This window comes from Zea mays, chromosome 7 (genome assembly GCF_902167145.1).
Source record: "Zea mays cultivar B73 chromosome 7, Zm-B73-REFERENCE-NAM-5.0, whole genome shotgun sequence".
Lineage (NCBI taxonomy): Eukaryota > Viridiplantae > Streptophyta > Magnoliopsida > Poales > Poaceae > Zea > Zea mays.
This window is the reverse complement of record NC_050102.1, coordinates 95,532,868-95,554,623: the sequence shown is the minus strand read 5'-3', so window position 1 is coordinate 95,554,623 and position 21,756 is coordinate 95,532,868. Positions and strand designations below refer to the sequence as shown.

The 21,756-nt window shown below is 46.0% G+C and overlaps 1 long non-coding RNA gene across 1 annotated transcript; it reads right to left on the bottom strand.

Annotated features, from left to right (window-relative positions):
* Positions 1–1,730: 1,730 nt before the first annotated feature.
* LOC103632589 (uncharacterized) lies at positions 1,731–3,360 on the bottom strand. The gene is made up of 2 exons (XR_002263625.3): positions 2,699–3,360; positions 1,731–1,846 (listed from the first exon to the last, which is right to left on the bottom strand). It is a non-coding gene; the product is annotated as an uncharacterized lncRNA (long non-coding RNA).
* Between the last annotated feature and the right edge of the window lie 18,396 nt (positions 3,361–21,756).

Sequence of the window (21,756 nt, the reverse complement as noted above, 5' to 3'; positions counted from 1 at the left end):
GGGCACAAGCTCTCAACATATCTTCCAATACTTGATTAGTCCTTTCAGTCTGTCCATCAGTTTGAGGGTGATAGGCAGTACTAAAGTTCAACTTGGTGTTCATATTCTCATGAAAGCTTCTCCAGAATCTTGAGGTAAACTGTGGACCTCGATCAGACACGATCTTCTTTGGCACTCCATGTAAACACACAATCCGGGTCATATATAACTCTGCTAGTTGAGAACCTTTATAAGTAGTCTTGACAGGAATGAAATGGGCTACTTTAGTCAATCTATCCACAATCACCCATATAGAGTCATATCCTTTCTAGGTGCGAGGCAATCTAGTAATGAAATCCATACCAATCTCTTCCCACTTCCAATCGGGTATCTTAAGTGGGTGTAGTTGTGGTGGATCCTCCCAAATTATATGACCCACATACACCTATCCTTATCTCAAAGACCTCAAACAGCTATGCATGTGTGCCCGATAACTTAATAGGATCTGTCCGAGTGTCCCAGGGGACCTCGGATAAACCACTACTACCAAGATCGCTAGATTAAGTAAACACAAATCACATACCAAAGTTTTTGCAGCGGAATTTTTATTACAAAATTTCAAATTACAATAAGTTTACATTATCAGAGTGATTACAAATGTGATTAAAATATTATACTTTGAAATGTTATAAAATATTTGTAAGTTTGGATTACATGCTAGCATAAGTGACAATCCTCAAAAAGAAGATAAAGATGTGATATACTTATATAGGGAGGCCGAGCCCACCGGCACTTAGCACCATAAATAGCAGCACAAATCTAGTACCTGCAACAATATGGGTTCGAAAACCCTGAGTACGAAGTGTACTTTCGCAAGTCTTACCCGACTAAGGAAAAAGACTCTCAAGGATATGCTGGCTGATTAGGAATCAAGGTAAGGCTAAGCAATAATCAAGGACTTATTTTGCAGAAACGCTTACTAATAGTGGATCCTTAAGCCATCTTTTAATTATCAATTTAAGTTCTTACCTGATTCTAGATTTTCCTAATCTAGAGCATTCACTTGTTCTATCTAGCTTTCTTTTAGCCAATTCATGTTTCACTTATTAACTACGATGAGTGGTCAGTGAGTCGAGTCTCCATAACCGAGGAGCAATGACGATTCGAACCGATTATACCCAGCTGGGGATTCCTAACCACACGACATATGGAGCACTTAACCTTTGCATATGTCAACCGTTCCCACAGATCCTCCACAACGTGAACCGGTCCGCGCTAACCGGGAGCATAGTACTCCTCCATCCAGCCTCTAGCGAGGATGGTACACGCTACTCCCACCATCTCCCACGCCCCGTGCGCGGAGAATAGCCGAGTTCAGGCTTACCGGAGCATGTGGCTAGTTGCAAAGTCTCACCTCATCAGGCCTACATCGAACAGGCGGAGCACTACACCGACTCATTTCACGATGCAAGCCACCCGCCCAATCTCATATTAATTATCTAACTCAAATTCATTCATACATAACAATAACCAGTAATCAAAATAAATTTCAAATAAAAATCTTATCACTTTAAGTAGGGCTAAGCAGCACTAGTTTTTCATAAAACAGGTATCAAGGAATGATTATTCAAATTCTCAAGGTTGGTAATGCATCAATTGTTTGATCACGCAACTCCTATCACCTAATGCATCATATCAAGTGATAAAAGTTTTGTAAACAACAAGGAAAGTGGTGGATGCACCGGGACTTGCCTTTGTTGCAGAGAAGAGCCGAAGACTAAGAAAATAAAATGTCACGAGTCTTCAGGGTGATGACCAGTCTCTAGAAAATTACTCCACCAAGTGATTGATCAACAGACAACGTGATCTACACGTACAGTAAAGATGCATGCTATGATCATGATGTGACGATGAAATGGACACAGATGCAATAAAAAGAATTTAAACGATAAAACCCCAAGCATACTATCCTTACCCGGTACAATTGCACTATGTTACCGCCATAAATTCTAGTTGCTAAGTGAAGGACGTAAGATCCTTGAAAATAATTACACACGTCATGGGCCAACCTAGGTGTTAGTGGTCCATGGACTTCACTCAACACTACAAACAGTTTAAACTACTATTCGATTTTTCTTAATTACTTAAATATTTTCTTTAAAAGGCATTTTTTAAAAATCTTAAATTAGTTATCTAACTTAACATACTCCAATTTGAATCAAACTTTTTTCTGTAAGCTAATCTAAGCCTAAATATTACCCATAAAATTTTTCAGGATTTTAGGAGATATATTTATTACAGGAAATTAAATGAGCATTAGTAACCTATGTTAAAAAAGAAACGACACATAAAAATCATAGTTTTTACCTAACCAATATTTTTATCAATAAGTACTCATTCTTGTGAACTAAAAAAACTGGTTTCGTATTTTTAGCATTTTCCTACAATTTCCTACAACACTTCTAATTCTAGTACAAATCCTGAAATAAAAGAAAACTCTAAAACTCTTTTCAACAAAACCCCCTAGACTTCTCTTTTTCACACAAAGAGCCCCTTCTTCTTCAACGTGATGCACAGGGTGATCCCTTTTCCCCGCCGGCCAAATCCAGACGACAACAGCTATCGGCAACCATCTAACCTCTAATCCGATGCACAGAGAGCACCCCCATACACGCTTAAACACACACCCCACATCAATTTCAGGGATTAGAACCCCTACCAGTGTGTTCCACGGAAGCTGATGGTTGAAGAGATGGAACACGAGCAGGCGGCTTGCTGGACGTCGAGCTCGGCCGAGATGAAGGGAGCAGTTGGATGAAGTGAGCAGGGGCGACGACGATCGGACACAGGAGGTAGAGGCCGACGGCGCGCAAGCTTGGGACTCCACCAAACTCGAAGACAGGCCTGACAACTTGACGAGACGTTCGCGAAGGATTTCCAAAGGAGCCGAGACGAGCAGTGCGCCGGACCGGGCGAGTTCACCGGCGCGGTTGGCAGCGCGCAGCTCGGCGAGGAGGCGGCACAGAGAAGACAGAGGAGAGTCGTGCGTCTGGTGCTGCGTGGAAGAACAGAGAGGCGAGTTGCTTCAGGTGCGGCGGCTGAAGACAACACCGGACACAGCTGGAAGCCGAGCTCGCGAGAGGATCAACAGCGGTGAGATTTTTACAGACATGCGTGGAGTGATTCGGATGGGAAGAGCGGCTAGAAAGCTACGTGTCGTGAGAATGCCGGATGAGAGGATAAGCTAGCCGTGAAAAAAAAATCTCCTGGAAAGAAAAGTCTCCGGAGAATGCCAGATGAGGTGCACGTTCACCCAAGAAGAAAGAAAAAAAACAAATCTTTCTTTTCCCATAATATCTCCATATATCCCTAATAATTATCTATTCTTCTCTCCAATTTAAATTCGTACACAACAATATTCTCAATTTTTATCTTAGGATTACTGCTCCGCTTGATTAGAATTCATATTACAAAAGTTTTAGAATAATTTATATTTGACTAATTTGGAATCTAAATTTTTAATTAAATTCCTGCTGATCCGAATTAATGCGACACAAATCACAAACCTAATTTTGATTCCTAAAATTATTATTATCCCACGTTGGTAGTTATTTTGTGACTGGTCATTAATTACGAGGCCAAATGACTTATTTGGTAATAAATTAAACTTTTTATCCCTAAGTTTATTATTAACTCATTTCGGCAATTATTAATAACTAGCCCTTGCTACTCGGCCAAATGACCTATCTGATAACAAAATAAACTTTTTTTACCAATAAATTGTTGGAACTTGCTCTCTGGTGCAAGGGGATCCAACGGGGGTGTGTAGTGACGTAAACAGGGTTCTCGCACGAGATGACAATAGCTATGTTAATCTAGCCTCTCAAGGGCACTGTGCGGGGGTATTTATAGGTATCTGAGTGCCCAGCGTCCTGTGTTAAGGACGCATGTGCCCTCAAACACCTAGGTTATCCCCGGAATATTCCCATAAAGCGGGGTTACAGACCGTAATTACAGGGATGCCTTTACAAATTAGGCCCGTAACGAGCAGCGGCCACGCAGGGCCTGTTACAATGGGCCGGATCACACGTGGGCCTCCATGCCGGACGAGGTCGCAAGATGGGACGACCTCGTCACAGGTATTCGTCCGATGATGTATGGGACGGAGGGTGAGCCTGTCCATTGTCTTGTCTCCGTTGGTCCAACGATTGCGGCGAAGGCATCGAGCGAAAGGTGGCGTCTTCGCCTTCGCTCCAACATTTGCCCTCCGAGGGACCAGTTCGACTATGTCATCTAGTGCCGAAGACGTCGCTAGATGGCGGAGACGCTGCCCTCGCTCGAAGTGGTTCCGCGGGGGTTTTTTACATGACCGTTGATTGACACCGTACTGTTGGACTGCGGGTTTCCCGAAGCGCCGCGCCCTGTGTATAAAAGGGGGCGGGGGGCGGCGCGTTTTGAACTTTATCTTTCCGCGCTCCGTGAAAACCCTAGCTATCTTTTCCACCTTCTTGCTGCTCGTCCGCCCTCCTTGCTCTTGTTCGCCGGAGATCTGGCCCGAGTGAAGCAGACCGCCCGCCGCCGCCGACGGTACGTAGCGATGCCGACCTCTTCTTCTTCTGCTGCCGCTACGCCGCCAGCCGACGCGTCGTCTGAGGAGACGTTGAGCACTGTGGCGGCGGAGGAGTTGCGCGCCGGCGATACAGTGGATTTCGGTGTGTCGCTGATGTCCTCGGTCCGCGTGCAAGATATGCAGCAGCTTGGTTACATTGGCGGCAGAGTCGCTCGTGTCCCGGGGACGGAGGAGGTCCTCGAGCCGGAAGGCGAGTTGGTTGTGTTCGAGGCGTTCTTTGCCGCTGGTCTTCGCCTGCCTGCGCACCGATTTGTGGGAGAAGTCTTGCGCAGATTTAATGTTCAGATCCATCAGCTGACTCCGAATGCCGTGGTGGCTCTGTCGAAGTATGTCTGGGCGACGACTTCGTACGGCGGACAACCATCAGTCGAAGTCTTCGTGAAGTACTATTGCCTGCACTGGCAGAAGAGGATGATCAGAAATGAAGTTGCCCAGTTTGGGTCCTGTACATTTACGCCAAAGACCGGCAAGACCTCGATGGAGGTAGTTGAGTTGGTTCCTTGCGCCCGCAACAAGTGGGGCAACTAGCATGAATTTTGGTTCTACGTCGCGGAGGGCACAGTCGAAGACCATCCGGGGCTCCCCGTGTCCGAGATGTGCTCACATTATTACTCAGCATACCCGCCGTTTGAAGTGGCGGAGGAGGATGCAGACGAAGGGGCCCTTCGGTGCGTCGCCGGCCTGAGCAGCGGGCGCGATTTGGTTGAGGAGTTTGTGGCGTACGGGGTATGGCCTTTGGCGCATGGCTGGGCGTTGGGCGAAGTATGCCCTCGCCAGATGCCTTCCCATGGTGGGAAGCTGGTGCGAAGTCCCGCCTTCGCGCTGGATCTGCATAGCCGCGATCCGGCCGCCTTTGTGCGTGAGGTGGAGGATGGGGCGGTGCGGATCGTCGGTCCGTACGTGCCGAAGACAGAGGGCCAGCGTAGCTGGGATATTCGCGGGTCTAATGACCGCTTGAACAGGGTGTTCGAGTTGAACCGTCTGCTGTATGGCGGTTATCCCGGCCAAGACGATGTGGATCGTCGCGGGAAGAAACCGGTGGTAGAGACTGGAGACGACCCCGCGCCGGCGGCCGCCCTGTCCTCTAAGAAGAGGAAACTAGGTATTGCTATGGGAGGACTGGGGGTTTCTGATGGTTTTGCTAGGGAATTGATGAGGACATGCGCGGCCCCGGGGGGAAGGATGTCTTCGCCCGAGCTCTGGGAGTCTTCGGCGCGGTTGCTGAGGGTTACCGGGGGTTGGTGGCCTAAGAATGTTCCTATCCCCCGCGCGGCCGGCGAAGACTTTTTTACATCTCGCATGGTTCGTGATTGGAAAGTGTTTCCTTACGGGCGGAATATTGCTGCTGTTGTGTCGGCAGTGATGGACAAGGATCGTCAGGGGTCTGCGCAGAAGCGTCAGGCGGTCGTCAGGCTTCATGAGGCCAGGCCGAAGAGGTCGCGGGGGGCTACGAAGGCTGCTGCCCCCGGCGGAAGCCAGCCGCCGCTGGCGGCAAAGTCGGTCGTCCCTGCATCCAGCAGGGCGCCGGAGGCTGCGAAGGCGGCTACCGCCGGTGGTTCCAAGTCTGTGAAGGCCGCCCCTGTGTCCAGCAGGGTGCCGGAGGCTGCGAAGGCGGCCCGAGAGTTGCCACCGCCGGGCAAGCGCGTCGCCGACTTCGCCACCGACATTAGTGTGGAAGATTATCTTGTTGGTAAGTCGTTGGCTCGAGTTTTTTTTAATCTGTTGATACGTCGCAGGGTCGGACGAAGGCCAACTTGTTGTTGCGCCTGCCGTGGTGACCGCGGCGGCTGCCGTGGTGCCCAGGGCAAAGGGCAGTGCTCTTAATGCCGGTGGGTGAGGTGCTGACTGCAACGGCGCCTGCCCCCGCGTGGCACCATGCGCCGTCGTAGTGAATCGTCCAAACCTTCTCTGCGGACGGGTCCGGCTGTGTTATTGGCCCAGTCCAGTCTACGACGAAGTCTGCCAGGACTTGTGATTTGATGGCTGTCCTGGGCTCGAAATTGATGTGGTCGCCGGATAGCTCGGCCGCCCACTTGGCAATCCTGACCAATGCCTCCGAGTTTCGGAACAATTCACCTAGTCCCCTGTCTGAGGTGACTCGGACCTTGAATGCTTCAAAATAATGGCGCAATTTGCGCGAAGACATAACAACTGCATAGGCAATCTTCTCCAGTTCTGTCATGTTACATTTGGATGGTGCTAGCACTTCGGAGACGTAATAGACTGGGCACTGCCTGATCACGCCGTCAACTGTCTGCTCCTGCACCAGTGCCGCGCTGACCGCATGTGGTGAAGCCGCAACATAGAGCAACAGGGGTAGCGAAGAGTCGGGGCTTGTAAGGACTGTCAACTCCGATAGGTACTCTTTTAATGAGGCAAAGGCCGATGCCTGCTCTGGTCCCCAAGCGAAGTCTTTTGCGCCAGGGAGAGTTTTGAGGAAAGGGAGACTTCGCTCAGCAAATTTGGAGATGAATCTGTTGAGGGCGGCCAACCTGCCCGTCAGGCACTGGACGTCTCTAGCGGACTGCGGAGGCGTCATGTTGATGATGGCCTGAATTTTGGTTGGGTTGGCCTCGATGCCGCGGTGTGATACCAGGTAGCCCAATATTTTTCCTTGGCGAACGCCGAAGACGCACTTTTCCGGGTTTAGGCGAAGTCGTGCGTCTCGCATGTTCGCGAATGTCTCGGCGAGGTCAGAGAGATGGTCCTCCTTGCTCCTGCTGGCGACGACGATGTCGTCCACATATGTGAATATATTTCTGCCAACTTGCCCCTCGAGCACTGTTTTGGTAAGCCGGGAGAAAGTGGACCTGGCGTTCTTGAGTCCCTCCGACATTCTGATGAAGCAATATGTGCCGAAGGGTGTTATAAAGCTGGTGCTAGCCTTGTCTTCCTCCTTCATGTATATTTGGTGGTAACCGGAGAAGCAGTCAAGGAGTGACATGACTTCGCATCTGGCCGCTCTATCGACTATTTTGTCGATCCGCGGCAACAGGAAGTTGTCCTTTGGGCAGGCCTTGTTGAGACTGGTGAAGTCGATGCACATTCGCCACTTGCCGCTCTTTTTCTGCACCATCACAACGTTGGAGAGCCACGTGGGGTAAGCCACTGGCTCGATAAATTTGGCTTCCAGGAGGCGGTGTACCTCTGCCTTGGCGGCCTCTGTCTTCTCGTCGGACATTTTGCGAAGCCGCTGTTTTTTTGGTCTCACCGAAGGGTCGATTCCCAAGCTGTGCTCAATTATGGATCGGCTGACCCCGACCAGGTCGAGGGCTGACCAGGCGAAGACGTCTTTGTTCTTGGACAAGCAGCAGAGGAGTTTCTCCTCTTCGTGCGAAGTGAGGTCTTCGCTGATAGTGACTGTCTGCTTGGGCGTGGCCTGGTCGAGGGGAACAGTCTTGGTCCCGTCGTTGCTCTGCAGCTGTGCCTTGTCGTGCTCTTTGTCGGTTGGGCTGACGGACGCAGGGACCTCGCGCTGGGCCGTGAGGCAGTGCACATTTCTTTGTCCGGGGACGAAGTCCCGCTCTATGTTGCGTGCAGTCTGTTGATTGCCGTAGACCGTAATGGCGCCTAACGGACCTGGTATCTTCATGCACAGGTACAGTCCGTGAATGGCTGCCTCAAACTTGTTGATAAAGCCCCGGCCCATGATGGCGTTGTACGGATACACCATATCGACGATATCAATGGTTATTTGCTCACTTTGGGCAATGGGTGCTACACCGAAGGAGAGAGGCAGCTCTATCTTCCCGATAGGAAAAGTGCCCTTGCCGCCGAAACCATACAATGGGTTGTCCGAAGGCTTGAGCAAGCTGTGGCTTATGCCCATGCGGTCGAAGGCATGGAGGAAAATGATGTCTGCTTGACTGCCATTGTCGACTAGGACTTTGTGCAGGTCCCAGCCTGCCACGCTGCAGCTGAAAACCATGGCGTCGATGTGGGGGGCGCTGCGCAGGTCGACGTCTCGTGCGTCGAAGGTTAGCGGTACGTGGGACCACTTCGTCTGCACGACTAGGCCGGTGATGGCGACGTGGTTGATGCTGCGGTAGTGGTCCCGCTTCTGCCGCTTAGTGTCGAAGTCGGTGCTGGACCCCCCGATGATCATATGAATGACTCCGCGATACGGCTGATCGGCGAAGTCTTCTTGTTTTGGGGCGTTGGGGTGGGGGATGTTCTGATGTTGCTGGTGTGGGGGTGGGGGTGGGGGATGTACGATTTGTACTTCCTGGTGGTGTTGGTATGCGTGGTGCGGTGGATGCGGGGCGGGGGCGTGGATGTATGGTGGAGGGGGTTGCTTATAAGTGTGTGCGACAACTCTGGGGTTGTCGGCTGGCTGCGCCCGTGCCATCCTGTCTTTGGTGGCCTTCGTTTCTGGGCAGTCTCTGGTTTGGTGGGCGCAGTCTTCGCCATGAAAAAGACAGTAGAATCGGCGCGGCGGCTGCGCACGCCCCCGACCCCTACCGCGAGTTCTGTTTCTGCGGCCCTGGGGGGATACTCCTAGCGGCGAGGGGCGTCAGCAGCGGGGTGCTGGTTGGCGATGTTGTGCACTTGCTGCTGATTGCGACCGTCTCGACCGGAGTCTGGCTGCGGAGTCCTCGTCCACGTGCGGCTGGACTGTGGAGCATCTTTGGGTTTCCGCTGAGACTCAACCTTGCGCTGGTGGAGCTCTTCAGATTTGGCATATTTTTCAAAGAGCTGATATAATTCCTGGAGGGTCTTGGGCGGGTCCCTGATGCAGTGGCTGTAAAGGACGCCGACGCGAAGGCCACTGATGGCGTAGTGGATGGCGATCTGGTCATCAACTGAGGGCAGCTGTGACTTGAGTGTTAGAAACTTGCGGTAATACTCCCGCAGAGTTTCTTTTTCCAGCTGCTTGCAGAGTGAGAGTTCGGCCAAGGCGTCGGTGTCTGGGCGGTACCCTTGGAAGTTGAGCAGGAATTTGTCCCGGAGGCTTCTCAAGGAGTTAATGGACAGCGAGGGCAACCTGGTGAACCAGGTGAGAGCTGGGCCTTCGAGGGCGATGATGAAAGACTTGGCCATCGTGACGTCGTCCCCTCCGGAAGATGCAACGACGACCTGATAACTCATGATGTACTGTGCTGGGTCCGTGCTGCCATTGTACTTGGGATAGGTCCCTGCCCGGAAGTTGGCAGGCCAGGGTGTCACTTGCAGGTGTGGCGCCAGGGGACTTCGCTCGTCGAGGTAGTTGACCCCTTGGAATGGCGCGGCGTGTGGGAAAGTGTGGTCGTGCTGGGGGAAGTGCAGGTCTTCCATTTGCGCGCGCTGCTGCAGGGGTGGCCCGTGCTGCAGGCCGAGGTGGCCTTCGCGCTGCATCAGCGCGATCTCCCGCTCGAGGTCCTGGGCCTTCTGCTCTTCGTCGCGTATCATTTGCCGCACCTTGGCTAATGCAGACACGCGCTGGCGCTTGGCCTCCAGTATCTCCTTTTGCCTCTGGAGATTGCGGTTCTTGATGCGCAAAGCACGCAACTGTAACTGTTCTTCCGCTGAGACGCCGAGGACCTCGCCGTCCTCGGTGAGGTCCGCGCCCTCCGGTGGGGCGAAGCCTGGGGGAGGTTGCGGTTGTCCTTCGGGGCCGCAGGTGCGGAGAGCGTCGTCTTCGCAGGTGCGGAGAACGTCGTCTTCAGTAGCCTCTTGGTGGGTGGAGTGGGTGAGGGCGAGGGCCTTGCCCTTTTTTGCGGCAAGCAGTGCTGCCTTCGCAGCCTCGTCAGCCTTCGAGTTAGCTTTCTTAGGTGCCATCGCGGGTGGTTTTTTCGTAGCACGAACGGTGGGCGCCAAATGTTGGAACTTGCTCTCTGGTGCAAGGGGATCCAACGGGGGTGTGTAGTGACGTAAACAGGGTTCTCGCACGAGATGGCAATAGCTATGTTAATCTAGCCTCTCAAGGGCACTGTGCGGGGGTATTTATAGGTATCTGAGTGCCAGCGTCCTGTGTTAAGGACGCATGTGCCCTCAGACACCTAGGTTATCCCCGGAATATTCCCATAAAGCGGGGTTACAGACCGTAATTACAGGGATGCCTTTACAAATTAGGCCCGTAACACGCAGCGGCCACGCAGGGCCTGTTACAATGGGCCGGATCACACGTGGGCCTCCATGCCGGACGAGGTCGCAAGATGGGACGACCTCGTCACAGGTCTTTGTCCGTTGACGTATGGGACGGAGGGTGAGCCTGTCCGTTGTCTTGTCTCCGTTGGTCCAACGATTGCGGCGAAGGCATCGAGCGAAGGGTGGCGTCTTCGCCTTCGCCCCAACAGAAATAAAAATAAGGCTTTCTCCAGTTTTATTTTTCCTAAGAATGTAAAATAATTTCGATCCTTAAATACGCCTTTTAACAAAGCAACACACATTTTCATCACAAACCATGCATAAGCATTACAAGTTATATTATTCTAAAGTGAATGCAACACATGATTAACCTTTTCGGAATAATCACATGGGATGCTGATGCTCAAGATGATGTCATGCTTAAATTTTAGTGGCGCTTAACACCTAGGGTGTTACAGCTCAACCCCCCTAAAAAGAAATCTTGTCCCGAGATTTAAGAACAACTAAGGCTTAGGTTAAGGCGGGAAAGACAAGGTAGTACTCACAACCATTTCGAACTTATTTACACACCAACCGGCTGATGTACCAAGTTGCACTTGCTAGCTAGCGATTACAATACAATACTGTAAGTTTTTTTTAAACCGAAGCAAGAAAATCTGGAAAATTCTCCACAAGAAAGTCTTCAGATTCCCAAGTAGCTTCGTCTTCGGAATGTTTGTTCCATTGCACCTTATAAAACTTGATGGTTCTCCTTCGAATGATGCGATCCTTCTGATCTAATACTCATATTGGATATTCTGAATAAGTCAGATCTGGCTCAAGATTGACCTCTGAGACATCCATAACTTGCTCGGGCACTCGAAGACATTTCTTCAGTTGTGATGCATGGAACACGTTATGAACTGCAGACATATGCTCTGGCAACTGAAGACGATAAGCTACCGGTCCACACTGTTGTATGATTCGAAAGGGACCAATATAGCGAGGTGCGAGTTTTCCTTTAACGCCAAAGCGATTAACACCTTTCATTGGTGATACCTTTAGATAGACATAATCACCCACCTTGAACACCAAGGGTCAACACTTTCGGTCAGCATAACTCTTCTGACGAGACTGTGCTATCTTCAGGTTGCGTTGGATAAGTTGAACCTTTTCCTTGGCTTCATTTACCAGGTCGGGTCCAAAGAAACATCTTTCTCCAGGTTCAGACCAGTTTAAAGGAGTCCTGCATCTTCTACCATACAGAGCTTCAAAGGGTGCCATCTTGATACTCTCTTGATGACTGTTATTATAAGAAAATTCGGCAAGAGGGAGACATTCATCCCATTTTTCTGAAAAGACCAGAACACATGCCCTCAACATGTCTTCCAGTATCTGATTGACCCTTTCTGTTTGACCACTCGTTTGAGGATGATAGGCTGAACTGTGAATCAGTTTAGTGCCCAATGACTTATGCAACTCCTCCCAAAACTTGGAGACAAACTGTGGACCTCTATCTGACACAATTGTCTTAGGTACTTTATGCAGACTTAAGACACGAGCGATGTACAATTGAACATAAGTGAGAACAGGATAATTGCTCTTGGCGGGGATGAAATGGGCTGACTTGGTAAGACGATCCACAATGACCCAAATAGAATCATACCCTCTCGATGTCTTGGGCAGACCGACGATGAAGTCCATACTGATGTCTTCCCACTTCCAAGCTGGAATAGGCAATGGTTGTAGTGGTCCGGCAGATTTTAAGTGCACAGCCTTCACCCTTTGACAAATATTGCACTTGGCGACATAGCGAGCAATTTCAATCTTCATTTTGGTCCACCAAAACCTTTGTTTCAGATCTTGATACATCTTGTTACTTCCCGGATGAATGGAGTATCGAGACAAGTGAGCTTCATCAAGTATCTGTTGACGTAACTCAGGAACTTTTGGGACTACCAAACGGTTTTGGAACCAAAGGACACCATTTTCATCAATTCTAAAACATGTAGCCCTTCCTGCTACAACTCGCTCCTTGATATGAGCTATTCCCTTGTTCACCTTTTGAGCATCAACAATTTGACTCTAGATAGTTGATTCAAGAACGAGATTAGCTATGGTTCCTTGATGAACTATTTCCAAATTCAACCTTTCCATTTCCTGGCACAATGTAACAGTTAAAGGTTTTGCCGAAAGACAGTTACACTGAGACTTACGGCTAAGAGCATCTGCCACAACATTAGCCTTGCCAGGATGATAATGAACTTCAAGATCATAATCTTTAATCAACTCTAGCCACCTTCTCTATCTCATGTTCAATTCGGACTCGGTAAAAATGTACTTCAGACTCTTATGGTCAGTGTAAATGTGACATGTATTACCTAGCAGATAATGGCGCCAAATCTTGAGCGCATGAACAACAACAGCCAACTCAAGATCATGGGTTGGATAATTCTCTTCATGACTCTTGAGTTGCCGAGAAGCATAGGCAATCACACGTTCTTGCATCAGTACACATCCAATGCCAATGCCAGAAGCATCGCAATACACAGCAAATGGCTTTGCGATATCTGGTTGAGCTAGCACTGGTGCTGTAGTCAATAGCTTCTTCAGCTTCTCAAAAGCTTTGTCACACTCAGGTGACCAAACAAACTTGACATGGTTTTTGAGCAGTTCGGTGATAGGCTTGGCTATTCTAGAGAAATCTGGAATAAAGCGACGATAATAGCCCGCCATTCCAAGAAAACTTCTGACCTGATGCACAGTAGTGGGAGGTTTCCAATCTAGGATATCCTTGACCTTGCCTGGGTCGACAGCACCCTTAGCAGACAAGACATGACCTAGAAAGTGAACTTTATCCAACCAAAACTCACATTTGCTAAATTTAGCATATAGTTGGTGTTCTCTGAGCCGCGTTAGAACAATACGTAAGTGGTCTGCATGTTCTTCCTTGCTCTTGGAGTATATCAGGATATCATCAATGAACACAACCACAAACTTGTCGAGCTCCGGCATGAACACAGAGTTCATTAAATACATGAAGTGAGCTAGAGCGTTAGTCAGACCAAAGGACATAACCAAATATTCGTAAAGACCATATCGAGTAGTGAAAGCGGTCTTGGGAACATCTTCAGGACGGATTCTTATCTGGTGATAACCTGACCTAAGGTCAACCTTGGAGAACACCTTTGCTCTTGTGAGCTGGTCAAACAACAGATCAATGCGAGGGAGAGGATATTTGTTTTTGATAGTCACCTCATTGAGCGGTCGGTAATCAACACACAACCTCAGTGTTTGATCTTTCTTCTTCACAAATAGGGCAGGACAACCCCAAGGTGATGAACTTGGCCGAATGAAACCTTTATCTAGCAAGTCTTGCAACTGAGTCTTTAGCTCTGCTAACTCCTTAGGTGGCATTCTATACGACCTTCTAGATATGGGTGCGGTACCTGGCTGCAATTCAATTACAAATTCCACATCTCTTTCTGGAGGTAAACCAGGCAAATCTTCGGGGAACACATCCGGAAACTCTCTGACTACCGGTATATCCTTTATCTCTTTAATGGTAACATCACATACTCTTTCTACTGCTCTCTTAGGAGTCGGCAACCGGATTAGCAATTTAGAACTGTCATTGGGTGAATCCAACTGAACTGTCCGTTGCAATGTATCAATAATAGCTCCATGTTGACGTAACCAGTTCATGCCAAGGATCACATCTATATCCTGCTTCTGAAGGACAAGTAAGGTGGTAGGAAAAATGTGACCCTCCAGATTTATGGGCACCTTTTCCACCATTTCCTTAGTATAGATGCATCCTCCAGGGATTGTATACAGAAAGTATCTTTCCCTTCTTCAATTGGTAATTGATACTTCACAACAAATGCTCTATTGATGAAGGTATGAGATGCGCCCGAATCAAACAGAGTCACTGCAGGATGGTTGGCGACATAAAACACACCCATCGTAACAGGGGCACCTTCATAAATTCCATGAGTATGAGTGAGATTGACCTGCCCCATCCTAGGAACAGTCCTGTTTTTCTTTCTAGTATTCTGTCGGATACTCTGAGATGGAGTCGTTAGCGACTGTTGCTCAGCCACTGGTTTAGGCAAACGACAATCTTGGGTAGTGTTTCCTGACTTCCTGCAGTTATCACATGGGATTCTGTTGACCAAAAGGTTTTTGGAACAAATGCTTGGGGCATCCGACTGATGTGGGACAAAAGGAACAACGGCCTGTCGGACACATGACTGTGAACTAGGTAACTGGGATGGAGGATCAAGAGAACAAATGATAGGTTGATAAACAATCCTCTGACGTCAACTACTATAACTAGAGGATTCTTCGGCAAATTTCTTTCTCTTAGACTCTTGATGAAGGCGAATCTTATCATCACCCATAATGGCCTGACTGACTACATCATTATAACTTTCAGCCACATTGGGTGCCATCAAGCGTTGGAGCTTCATATTAAGGCCACGCATGAAAAAGAACTTCTTTGTGGCTTCAGTATTGACATAATCTGCAGCATACTGAGATAACTGATTAAACCTCTCCAAATACTCCATAACACTCTCCCCTTCACCTTGCTTTAAGTTAAAGAACTCATCAACTTTTATACTCATGGTACCCTTCAGAATATAATGTGCCCGAAATGCCTCACAGAACTCAACCCAAGGAACTTGATATCCCTCTGGCTGGGTCGCACAATATTTTGCCCACCAGGCTCCAGCTTGACCCTGGAGTTGTTGAGCGGCAAACTGGGTTTTCTGAATGCCATCACAATGGATGAGTCCAAACTTCTGCTCAATAGTTCGAAGCCAGTCCTCAGCTTCCAGTGGATCTTCAGCTCTAGTGAAAACTGGTGGTTGCGTGTCCAAAAATTCCTTGTAAGTACTAGCAGCATTTGGATCCCACTGACCACGTTGAACCAACTCATGGAGAAGGTGAGTATGATCAATGCCTACACTAATGAGTTGTGCAACTGCATTCTCAAGCGCGGATGTTGACTGTGGATTAGATGTGTTAGCCTTATTCTGGGAAGTGCCCTCACCATGAACCAATCCAGAACGAGTCCTCATTCTGTCAACAAAAGAGAACTTATCTCCCAATCCCACAGATTTGAAAAGACAAGACAGAAAAGCAAGGACGGGTAGCATGAATAGGCTGGATGAAACTCTCAAATAGCTACATGGGGGTTGAATTTAAGGTTATATGTCATGATGCATGCTCGTTCTAAACGTTCCCCAGGTTGTGGGTTAGTATTTGGATCTATGATAGTCCTTAATTTTAGGGCTTAATAGAGGATGTCGCTAGCATTATAGTTTTTCAAATATGTTTTTTTAAACCAAACAATATGTTTGGATGAAAATAGACTTTTTAAAATCAAAACTTTATTTTAAAAGTACGTATGTGATCATATTATGCTTAATCCTGCTCCGACACCAGCTGTGGTGGATCCTCCAAAATTATATGACCCACATGCACCTATCCTTATCTCAAAGACCTCAAACAGCTATGCATGTGTGCCCGATAACTTAATAGGATCTGTCCGAGTGTCCCAGGGGACCTCGGATAAACCACTACTACCAAGATCGCAAGATTAAATAAACACAAATCACATACCAAAGTTTTTGCAGCGGAATTTTTATTACAAAATTTCAAATTACAATAAGTTTACATTATCAGAGTGATTACAAATGTGATTAAAATATTATACTTTGAAATGTTATAAAATATTTGTAAGTTTGGATTACATGCACTACACGACGGTTGATCTTTAGCGACCCTTATTAGGTACCAACTGTTGGTTGCTAAAGGTTAGGGACCGACGGTCAGTCGCTAAATCCTTTTGTAGCAACGGTCGGTTGGTTGCTAAAAGTCTAGAAATGTAACAACTTATGGTTGGTCGCTATAGATGTCGTCAGGGACTAGCGGTGGGTCGCTATAGAGCAAGGATCACTATCAAATCTTATAGCCTGAACGTACCTGTATAGATGTTAGTGACTAAAAATTAATTAAAACAAGTAAACATTGATCGCTAAATTGTGTGGTGATTTATTCCTTTTTAATATTGCTTGTACGTTTATTTCATGGTCTGTTTATGTATGGACATGACTATAGTATGCAATTGTGTTCTTTGTGCTTATATGATATTAGATTCGAGTTGAAAGTCGTTTCAAATATTTATTATTTATTTGCATTTATAATAATTTATTCAAATGTTTATTATTTATTTGGTAAATTTTTTATGCATTTTTGAGTAATTTAAAAATGCATTTCGACATAAAAAAAGAAAACCCTCCCTAACCCTAAGGCCCACTAGGGGCCCATCTACCTAACTCTCCCTCCCACGCCGTCCCTGTCTCCTCCCGACATCGCCGTCGTCGCCCCCTGTAACACGTGATAGCTGTGAATGTAAATGTCACTAATTTTTAATCAACCTCGTTTATCACGATTTTGATATCGTGTCTGCCTCCCTCTGTCTAAATTTTTCCAAATCTATTTCTTTTAAAATTTAGCCTTTAGTAATCTTCGGAACATCGAATCCAGTATCGTTTGGGTTGAGCCCTCGACGTCTTGCCTAAACTATAATTTTTCCGTCACTCCACTGCCGCGTGTCCGACATGCTAGTGTCATGGTGGTTCTTAGGCTCGCGGGCTGTTGTTGTGATCATCTTCTAGAGTTTTCAATTGTATCCCGTTTAAACACTAGTTTTGGAGTTCAGACTTTAATAACCTTTCGGGATGTCGAGTTTTTGTTGGTTCAAGTTAATCGATGAAACAAATACGAATTTGGCAATCTCAACTCAATCATGTTATTTTGTCATGAACAAATTAATTAGAACCAAAGCCGAATGATTTCAAATCAGTTGGTTGTTCTATTTCGTAATCTGGAAAATGAAATTGGGATCCTAAGTATATTTTGGGTTGGCTCAATTGAACTCTCACAAACCTTAGAGTTTGAAATGTGTTTATGATTAACTCTTGTGAACTTTTACAAAATTTAGGAGTTAGATATTTGCACATAATGTTTGTTGAAAGAAAATAGAGAAAAGGTGGGAATAATCCTTCTCTCTCTTCCTTATCCTCTCCCCACGCCACTCTCCCTGGCATCTTCCCACCGCCGCCACTCTCCCTGGCATCTTCCCATCGCCGCCCCTCTCATCGCCCTCACGCCCTCTCTCTGGTGCTGCAGCTCGCCCCCCCCCCCCCTCTGCTCACCATCTCCTCCCTGGTTCCCATGGCGCCCTCCCCTTCTTGGTGGCCAACGCCCCTCCCTCCATGGAGCTCGCCTCTGCCATGACCGCCCTCTGCCCCTCCCTTGTTGTTCTTATGGCAGCCCCTCTCCATGCCAAGCTCGCCCTCCTTCTGTGCCCAGCCCTAGCTCGCCCCAGCCCCTCTCCCTGGCTGCCCTTGCTCTGTTTTCCCCCAGCCCTAGCCGAGCTCGCCCCTGCCCTAAGTTCTCAAGGCAGCCCCTCTGTGTTTTCCATGGCCGGCACCCTCCCCATCTTTTGTAGGTGAGCCTATGTCCCTTGCTGCGGATTATGTTGTGCATATGGGAGTAAGTGCTGAAATATATATGTTCATGTGTGCAGATTGGAAGAAAGGATTCTTGTGAGTGTGAGAAGAAGCAAATCCCAGCATAACACATGCTAGGTGTTCGACGAAATGTTCGAATTGGGATTGTCGTTGATATTGTGGATCTGAGTCGCGCTTTGTATTGGTGAGCCGATTCCTTGCTCTTATTCTTTGGTTCTATGCCTGAAGTGATTAGATGTATTAAATACGATGAATATCTTGTTTGTAGCACAGGTGTGTCGTGGTGAATATCTCTAGATCCGCGACTATGTCTGTGTGTTTTGTTCTATGGTGACGATAGGAAAGTATCTTTCCTCTCTTTCCCTTGTCTTTGTGATGCTTTGTTGTATGCCATATGTTTGGTTAATGAATATGTATAGAAGGATTAAATTGTTTAGGCATATGCATAGCATGAATAAAATGAGTTCTTCTTGTGTGATGATATACTGTATGGAATGTGCTTGATTGGATATATGTGTATGCAAAGTATGATTAATTAGTTCTTTGTTTGCATGAAGTGAGAGTAGATTTAAAAATACTAGGTTATATGAAGTGAATGGATTCATGGTTATAATGTATAAGTAATCTATATATGTGATTAGGAAGTGTCAAGCATGAAAGTTGTAGAAGTAAATATGAACCCAATTGGAATGTTTGCTGTTTGGACTGCGTGTACAGTTTTGATTGTGCAACTAATCTAGTGAAGCAAATCATATTTCCTGTGAAAATGTTATATATAAAAGTTGTAGATAACCTCCTTATCTTGCTCATGCTAAAATTTCATTACCATAGGCCCAATAATCTAAAAGTTTTGCTTCTCCCAAGTTCAGTATCAGAATCTGTCCAGATTCTGTACAGATTTCGAAAATGGCCTTGTTTGCCCAAGTTAAACTTAGAATCAGTTCTTATAAATTATAAAGAAGTTGTAGTACTTTTCTTAAGCTTTCCAACAAGTTTTGGATCACCCTTTTTGGTGGTCTAGAAGTCAAGTTATGGTTGATTGAAATGTGATTACTGAATCTGTCCAAATCTGGACAACAATGTTTGTTTGTATTGACTGACTTTGATATATATTGAATCAACCTAAGATGTTTATAAATGAGTTGTAGAAAATTTTATAAGCTTTCTAGAAATTCTTGGATCACCTGTTTTGGATGCCTAAATCTCCAGTTATGGAGTTTTGAAGTGAGTAGTTGAATTCCGTCCAAATCTGGACAACATTATCATTTAATACTGATTGACCTTTTTAAGTGTCTAATCTCATGGTGATGATAATACCAAAGTTGTATAGGATTTCTTAGGCTTTCCATAAAGTCTTAGTTCACTATTTTTGGATGAATATTTTGTGAGTTGTGAACAAAACAATTGACTACTGTGTGCTGTCCAGAAAATCTGCAATTAAGCACTTGATTTTGTTCTTGTTTAGCTAAGTAGGAATAATTAGTTTTTGATTCTTGAGTGATGAAGACTTGTGGCATTTGAAATGTTTCTCCAAATGTCTTGTTGCATATGGTTGAGTTTTTTCTTTCTTAATGTGTGCTCTAAACCTATTAGTTTGGGAAGTGATGTGCCTGTACTTAGAGGGATCATCGTGATTTTGTGCTCGTAGTATACAACAAAAACATGTGCTTTTATCTTAACGTCTGTTTGGTATATATTGTGTGTTTTTGTGAGAAATATATTGCAAAACCTCTCTATATATATATCTACACCTGACTCTGCAATATATAAGACATCGCTCGAATTGTTTATATGCAGGAATATGTTGTACAAATAATTTGAAATTGACATTAACCACTAGGTGGCCACCCATCATTGTTTTTTACCATAAGGAGTCTCATTTTCCAGTTCTTACTGAATATACAAATTTATCTGAATTTCGATTGTTTTTCTGCTTGTGAACCTTTTAGGTTCTGCACAACAGGACTTCCAAGCAATGTCACCGTTGAGGTTGGGGATATGTCTTTCCACCTTCACAAGGTACTGTCCTTTTTTTCTGTGGATGTCTATAAGCCATTAAGTATGCATTTACTGTTAATGAGTCCTACAATTGAAACTCTTTAGAGTTTTATTTGTTTAAGTCAGTAGCTACGAAAAACTGTCAAGATACTGGAAAACTGTTCAAAGTGCATGAGAGACGAATAAACTTTATGTAACATGCAAAAGTTATCCATTCAGTTCCTATTAGAACAAATAAACAGTTCCTTGGTTTGAATGAATCTCTTGTCATATTCTGGATTCCTGTATTTTCCTGGTGTGTGCAAGAAATAAAGCAAAAATGGTTATATCCCTTTTGCTGCTTGTTCACGTCTAGCAAATGTTCTCTGTCCATATCCTGTTGCAACAATAAACAGTTCCTTGCTTTGAATGAAACTTTCATCATACTTTGTTTGACTTGGTGTTTCCTGTGTAAAGCTTCTTCTACTGGCATTTATGAAAGAATATGAAAATGGTTATAACCTTTTATTTCTGTTCCAATGCTTTTGCTTCACTTTCTTGCCTTGTATGCCTTTAATTAACCTTTTTACATGTTGATTATTTCCTCCATAACAGTGTCTGTTTCATTGCAGTTCCCTTTACTTTCAAAAAGTGCCTTTCTTGAACGGTCAATTGAAGAAAATTCTGACCAAGAAGAATGCATCATCAAACTAAATGACATTCCTGGGGGTGCCAAGTCATTTGAGCTAGTTGCAAGGTTCTGCTATGGTGTGAAAATAGAGCTTTCACCTGCAAATGCTGTCTACCTACGGTGTGCCTCAAAGCATCTAGAAATGACTGAAGAAGTAGCTGAGGAAAACCTGATTTTGTGAATATATAATTGTGATGCTTTTGTGAATATATAATTGTGGTGCTTTTGTGTTTATGTGATGGATCTATGACTGTGGTATACTGATTAACTGTGTGTGTCTTTATGATTTGTGTATAAAAATATGTGATTTGTGGTGCTTAATTAAATGTATATTATTATTAATAACAACTGTAAAAAGGGCGACTTTCTGTTGGTTGCTAAATGTATAGTATGACGACTTACAGTTGGTTGCTAAATCTATAGTACAACAACCCACGGTTGGTCGCTAAATATACAATATTAGCAACGGATGGTCGGTCGCTAAAGCCTTTAGCGACGGCACTTACAGCGACCATCCTTATGGGTCGCTAAAAGTTTTTAGCGACCAACCGTAGGTCGCTGAAGGCCGTTTTAGCAACCAACCGTAGGTCGCTGTAAGTGAACCGTCGTGTAGTGATGCTAGCATAAGTGACAATCCTCAAAAAGAAGATAAAGATGGGATATACTTATATAGGGAGGCCGAGCCCACCGGCACTTAGCACCATCAATAGCAGCACAAATCTAGTACCTGCAACAACATGGGTTCGAAAACCCTGAGTACGAAGTGTACTTTCGCAAGTCTTACCCGACTAAGGAAAAAGACTCTCAAGGATATGCTGGCTGATTAGGAATCAAGGTAAAGCTAAGCAATAATCAAGGACTCATTTTGCAGAAACGCTTACTAATAGTGG